The following is a 6,000-nucleotide window of genomic DNA, read 5'->3' on the forward strand; positions in this document are numbered from 1 at the left end:
TTCCATCCTCCAGTAGTGGTGAGGAATATCATGCTGAAACCCAGGTATGGGACATGGTTTCCCAAATGTCAGAACCCTCGTACGTGTCTAGTAAAGGGGCTTCTGAGAGGGGAAATCTCTTCACGATACTACAAGAAACTTGGGCTTTTACCTGTCAAAAATGCTTCAGAGTTCAGCTACCACTCTACAGGGTCAACCAGGACAGGTAATGCCTTTCGATTAAAATTTTGCAATCGGTTCCAGACCTCAGGCAAACTGACACAAACAGCTCACTCCTGTCCTTTTTCTTTATTCTCTTCTGAGCCTTTTAAACACAACACACACTAGAATCTGTTAGTAAATGACATAAGCTGATTCTGAAAAAAGGTGAAAGATACAAACCAGAAAGGTGGGCACCGGAGAGTGAATCTCTATCAGTTTTGTGGCTCTGAATAATTTTGTCAGATGGAGAAGCAAATTTTCATTTATGTTGAAATTTGGCTGATAAAAAACTGTCAAAACATGGGGTCCGTGTTTAGAAACAAGAGGAAGAATCCACAGGTCAGGACAAGGGTGAGAACCACTTCGGGTTACCGCCCCCCGCCAACACACATTACCACTGGAGAGGGTTCGAGTGCCCTGCTCGTGATCTCAGCAGATCAGGGACCCAGCAGAGCAACCGCCCCTAACATTTCCTGAACCTCTGTAACGTCCTCAAGTCTTGAATTCTTGGTATTTGACAGCAAAGCTCCTTAAGCCTTTAAGAAGGGCCGTGTGCATAGCCCCCGAGGAGGGGGGCAGTGAGCACGGATGGGAGAAGTTCTGGAATCCAGCCAGCTCCTCTCGCAGACAGGTGGGGAGGGGAACAGCCCAGCTGGAGGGGCACCCAGAGGAGGTAAGGGCCGGGGCTGGCCTCGGGGGGGGACCTCGGGGACCTGAAGCCAGGCTATGATCTAGAGACCATCTCCTCCGCTTACAGAGCAGGAAAGGTCACGGAAGGCGCTCGGGAGAAGGCAGAGTCCAGATTCCAGGCTGGACGGCTGACCGCCCCGGGCTCTCTGCCACCACCACCCCCCCGCCCCCGCCGGCACTTTCCCGATCCTTCTCTGAGCTCCAGCTGTAGCCTGGGTGAGACCCCTCTCCGCCCCCGCTGCAGTCTGCACTCAACTGTTCTCGCCTCTCCTCTGGGGGAGTAAGTTTCATCTCCTTCACAACCGGATGCTCGGAGGTCAGGGCTGGGTCTTCTCAGGCCTGGAGGACCAAGGCTCTGGCAGGCACACAGGGAACGTGAGAATATTGAACCTCCCCCCCCGAACCCCTCTTCCCCCTCTACCACCTCTATTGGCTCTGCCCTCTGCCTGTGTCCTCTTGGAAGGTTAAACCTTCAGGACCCAGGAACGCACAAGAGTCAGCCCAGCAGGGACGCGTACAAGAAGCAAGGTCAACGGTCAGAGGAATTAGCAGAGGGCTCTGTCCTGCACTCAGTCCCTCCTGTCCACTCCTCCCCTGTCTCTCTCCTCAATCAGCCACCTAAAACAACCCCACAAACAACTCAACCTCCTTCCCCGTCCTTGGGTGAACTACTGATGCCCAGCCCTTGGGGTTTAGCAAAGGTGGTGATGAACTGTATTCTGTGCCCCAAACCTGAGCACAGCATCGGACAGGGGAGTCACCCCGCCATTCACAAATGAATTTACAAGAAGCGACAAAGGGGGGATGTTTTCCGCGGCTGCTGAACTATAGGGCGTGGCACGCCATCCACCCGCTCTCCAGGCTCAGGAATCACTCAGAGAGAAGGGCGTCCTCCACTGCCAACTACTTGAGCAAAACCAGGCTGAGCAAACTACTGGGGAGAGACACGTCCATCTGGGCAGTGTGCCTGGGACACACCCAAAGGAGGATGATGACAGACAGGAACCCCACACAGGCAGCTCTCCAGTATCAGCGTGTCTCCCATCCACTCCGTGATGGCCACTGTTTCCTCCTGGTCCAGAGCCCCGTGTACCCCTTGATGCAGAATCCTCTTCACATTCATCTTGACCCAAAGCTCAGGAAATTAAACCAGTTGCAAAAAAGGAACCATATCATGAATTCCACGGCCAAGCGGTGATGCCTGATGGGGCGTCTGACCCACAGCCTTTGGTCATCCCCGAGGGCTGAGTGTGTGTGCTACTACCCGTCCCAGTACTGTTACTTCAACCTCGAGTTGAAAAGGCCCCATCGTCTTCGGATGCAATGGTTTTCTAGTTTTATTTTAATGGGAGGGTGGAAGCCAGCCTCTCACTCAGATCAGTCCCGAGCTGGGGTGTGCAGAGCCCAGGGCCCTGCCTATGGGCCCTCTCCCCGCTCACAAGCTCCCAGGAGCACAATGTCAAAGACACGCATCCATCTCCCTCATTGAGTTACTCACTCACTCTCTGACACAGCTTCTCCGGAGCACCTACTAGGTTCCAGGGGCGGTGAGCCAGCAGGCAACAGGATACAGGAGGTCCCTCCTCGGCAAAGCTCTCAGTGTGGCTGGATGCAGCTGGTGCAGAGAGTGCTAGGAAGGAAACAGATCAGGGCAATGGGACTGAGGCCAGGAGGTGGCCACTTTGGATAGAGGGTCACTTCCTCTCTGAGGACGTGAAATGTGAGCTGAGACCGGAACTATAATCTGAAAAGATGCTGATTTTGACCAACAAGGAAACAGACCCAGAGAGGTGAAGGGACTTTCCCCAGGTCACACAGCGGGTAGGAAGCCGAGCTGCACTGAACCCGGGTTTCCAGGGCTCTTTACTAAGCAGCTACTACGGGCCAAGAAGCCTTGGTGACAGGTGACATCCAGGGGTGACAAACCACCACCACATCCCGGTGTCTGGGGCTGTGAGGACTCTTGACACCCTCCCCGCCCTCCTCGGCAGGTACAGCGCTGGTCCTAGAGGATGCCCTGTGACCAGAAGATGGAACCCTGAGGCCGGTGACCAGGGACGGAGAGCTCCCTCCTCTGCCATCTCGCTGGCCTGAACTGTGGAAGGTGCCCTGACTGCTTCTGGTGGTGGTGACAAGCAGAGAAAAGCCAGCCGGTGGGGGTGAAGGTCCCAGCCCACCTGGAGGAGGGGCTCTGCACAGCTGAGCTGCTCCAGGGCTGCGATTTGAAGACCTGCCAAGCCAGCTGTCCTCTTGTGCTGTGGAAGCATCCAGCACCAGGCAGGCCTGCGAATACCTCACACTCCAAGGGATCGAGGCCCGGTGCCGGGCAGACACTCCTATCTCTGGAATATTCTAGTGAGCGGTGTGAAGACAGCTCCTGCTGCAGCCCACAGACCTGGCCCCCGAGGCATTCCCCAAAGCCCATCAGTGCGCCCCCGTGGGCGTGGCCTTCACCTTTTGTCCCTGGAGCCTCCCCGCTGTCAAAGCACTTTGCTTAGCTAACTTGAGCCTCCAGACACCTCCCGAGGGGGGCAGGACAGCAGTCATTAGTCCCATTTCGCACACGAAGCAACTGAGTCCCAGGGGGACAGGCGCGGGGAACACGCTACTGCCGTGGTGACCCTCCACCAAGTTCTGGTTCAAACCCAGGTCTCCAACTCCACCTCCAATCCAACTGCCTACAGCTAACCACAGACCACCCGCTCCGGCCTAATACCACCCAGGTCTCTCCCCACGCGTCCACCTACCCCAGGCCCTAGAGTGCACTTGGGGTTTTGCCAGGAGCTCCCTTTTCTGTCCACGCCACCCTGCCCCACAGCGGGTGCCCACGTGCCAAGACGGCCAGCACTCACCCCCGCACCCTCGGCAACTGAGACCCAGCTTGAGATGCCCTCCTGAGCCCCTTTCATATTTCCAGCCAAGTCATGTGTGTGAACATAGAGCTGTTGAAAATAAGACACCTAGAACCTTCCACACCTCCTGTCCTTCCATACCAAGCCAGCCAGCTGCAGGCACAGGGACAGGCAGGAAACACAGGTGACAGGGCCTGCAGAGCCGGGTTCCCCCAGATGCACAGATGCGCCCATGAAACTTGCGGACCACCCTGGCAGGCAGCCGGACCCCCCGAGAACGATCCTGTGCCCGCACGGGAGACACGCCAGCTGCCAGCACGGGGCAAGCCGCTGCCGGGGGTACGGAACCGAGGACTGTACCCATTCTAGTTAGCATGGCTCTGGGCCTGTCACCTCGGGCCCGTGCATAAGAGCCACCAGAAGCCCGGTGGACAAAGAGAATGACGTTCGGAGGAGGGACAGACGCGCGCCGAGGCCCCGAGCTCCCTCCCGAGACACTAAGTGCGGACGGGCACTCTCAGGAGCACGGGTGGGAACACGCTCGCCCCGTCCTGCCCCCATCCTCCCGGGAGTCGGCTGCCCGGGCCTGCCGGGCCGCGCTCGGCTCCGCAACTCCCAGCCCCTCCCGCGGGAGTCCCGAGCGGCCGCCGGGCCCCCTCCCGCGCCCCCGCCCGCACTCACCGGTCGCGGGCTCCGCAGCGAGGGCCGCCGGGGCGGGGCTGCAGGGCCAGCGGGTGAGGACCGCGGCCGCGCTCAGCCCCGCGCTCGCTCTGCACTTCCTGCGGCCGCGCCCCGCCTCCCGAGCGCCCACCCCCGGCCCCTCCAATGCCCGGGCTCCTTCTCCCGCCGCCCCGCCGGCCGCCCGTCTTTGTTTGGAGTTGGCCTTTCTCCCGTTCGGAGCGCACGAAGCGAATCCGGTCCGAGGCAGGGCAGCTGTGCGGTGGCCGGGGGTCCCTGCGAGGAGGGGGGATGGATGGATGGATGGATGGGTGGGGGGATGGATGGAAGTCGGGCGGCTTGCAGACACCCTGCCCGGGCCTCCCGGAGGCCTCCCTGTCCCCCAAGTCGGCCCCTAGTGGGGCGTGAAACCCCGCAGGGTACTGGGGGAAGCTGGCCGTGGGAGTGTGCGCGGACTCTACGGACCAGCCCGTGTGATCACAAAGAGCCTCCCCTTCCTCCCCGCTTCCCCCCAGATCCACGTACCCAAGGAACACCCCGTCACAGCCCTGTCCCTCTGAGAGTCCCGTGGGCCGTCAGCTTCCCATTTCCTGGGCTCTGGGAGTCGAGGTCTCCTCCCGGACTGGAGAAAAAAAGCAAGAGTCGACACAGCCCACCATCTGTCCCGCCCTGGCCCAGAGCAGGGGCACAGCTGCCTGAACTGGATCCAACCGGTGGGGCCTGATGGTTACTGTTACTTCCCAAAGCAGCAAAGGCCTGAGCTTATCCAACCGTGGTCTTTTCAAATCTGAGCACAGAGAGCGCCGTTACCCATTTACCAGGCTGCTGGTCCAGGGGAGCCAATGGAGGCGGGAGGTGACAGCCATCCTCCCCGCACCTCGGGCTGTGAAAGGGGGGCAGAGGGGAGGGGAAGTGGGGGCCTCTGACGGAGGTGACGGCAATAGTCCCTGGGGAGGAAGCACTGAAATGGGGGGTGACTGGGGAAGCTGCAGCAGAGGCGGGTCTGCAGAGCTGCCTGGGGTGAGGGTCTCAGGAAGGAGGCCTTCGGGGTGCTGGGGGAGAAGGAGCCAACAGAAGCACCGAGAAGCTGAGATGAAGGACGGGTGTAGACCAGGCAGGGCAGGCCGGGCTGAGGGCAGAACCCGGTCTAAGCAGGGAAAAGGTGGGTGAGAGAAACTGCCCCGGTCGGCGGGGGTCTGTGCAGTGCCGGGTGCCACATCACGGACGAGAGGGCAGGTCCTGCAGGCGCCCAGCTCCAGGGGCACCGAAGAGGAGGGCGCCCAGGGAAACGGGGCTAGACTCGGCGATGAGGCGCTCCTCAGGGGCTTCTGAGAGGGTCCCTTCAGTGGGGGCAGGATGAGCCAGGTCCCCCCTCCTTGGGGGCATCCGGACCCGATCGGGTGATCTACTTATGCTCCAGAGGCCCCTGAAAGGCCGTCCCAGCTCTGGAGCTTCCTGAGGGATCAGCTTCTGGGGAAACTGCCTCCAGTTCAAGTTCACTCTCTGCTGTCCCATTTCTCTCACTTTCTTTTTTATTTAAGATTATTTATTGATTTATTGATTTTTGGCTGCATTGGGT

General features: G+C 59.6%; 1 protein-coding gene across 12 annotated transcripts in view; it reads right to left on the bottom strand.

The window, feature by feature from the left end:
* The window catches only part of TSPAN11 (tetraspanin 11), a 63,921-nt gene extending 58,723 nt beyond the window's left edge, over positions 1-5,198 (bottom strand). For 7 of the 12 annotated variants that reach the window (XM_067008565.1, XM_067008552.1, XM_067008561.1 and 4 more), the window contains exons 1-3: positions 4,947-5,145; positions 4,425-4,697; positions 2,390-2,521 (exon numbers count right to left, since the gene is read on the bottom strand). The gene's annotated coding sequence lies outside the window, so the exon portion shown is untranslated. Of the gene's footprint in view, positions 1-2,389; positions 2,522-4,424; positions 4,888-4,946 lie in introns of those variants that run through there. The other 5 variants (XM_067008555.1, XM_067008556.1, XM_067008558.1 and 2 more) reach the window with 5 other exon arrangements.
* Positions 5,199-6,000: the final 802 nt, after the last annotated feature.

Source organism: Kogia breviceps, chromosome 12 (genome assembly GCF_026419965.1).
Source record: "Kogia breviceps isolate mKogBre1 chromosome 12, mKogBre1 haplotype 1, whole genome shotgun sequence".
NCBI classification, from domain to species: Eukaryota; Metazoa; Chordata; class Mammalia; order Artiodactyla; family Physeteridae; genus Kogia; species Kogia breviceps.